Source organism: Schistocerca piceifrons, chromosome 4 (genome assembly GCF_021461385.2).
Source record: "Schistocerca piceifrons isolate TAMUIC-IGC-003096 chromosome 4, iqSchPice1.1, whole genome shotgun sequence".
NCBI classification, from domain to species: domain Eukaryota; kingdom Metazoa; phylum Arthropoda; class Insecta; order Orthoptera; family Acrididae; genus Schistocerca; species Schistocerca piceifrons.
The window spans coordinates 149,760,324-149,761,079 of NC_060141.1; positions in this window are offsets into that span (position 1 = coordinate 149,760,324).

Here is a 756-nt window from a genome sequence, read left to right on the forward strand (position 1 = left end):
TCCTAATGAGGATGATTTGTCTCTGGTCGGACGCAGCTCTGCTGAAGCCGGCGGTGGCTGGCGCGGCGGCGAACAGCGTGTGATCTGGCTCGCCCGCCGGCCGCTAATAGATTCGTGCGGCAGCCGCCGGATTTACGACGCGGGCGTGCGCGTGTGCCGTGCCGGGCCGCGCCGCCGCGAATCTACGAGCCGCATAGCAGCGCCTACAGCCTCCAGGCCACAGCTCGCTGACGTTGCTTCCTTAAGAGTCGCCAGATTTATCCTTATTATCCTGAAATTATGGTTGCCACAGGCAACAACAAAATGTGGTAGACACACGCAACGGCAAGAAACAGAATAGCACCTAGAAGGAAAGGAGGAAGTGAAAACAGACTTCACGTGTCTGGTGTTATGAAGTTTCATTTCAGCGGTTACAAAATCAAGTTGAATGTGTAAAAAATTGCTAGTCAGTCAAACAGATGACCACCTCGCTGCCCTAGTCAGTACGATGTTGCACACTTTTGTACCTAGGTGCATACGCTGATTTTGTTGGGACGGCTGTCCTACAACTATCGTCTATCGTATACCCCCCCCCCCCCCCAAGTTAATTTAGAGCATAACTTTTGCAGCTGTTGTAGGTGTCCCTAAATACCCTACATTTTTACACTGGGATAAAGCTCTCATTCAAACTGACCCCTAACTAATTCTGCCAAGGAAGTACATCACGCAGACAGCTGACAATTGACAGGCACACACGCCATATGAGGATGGCCAATG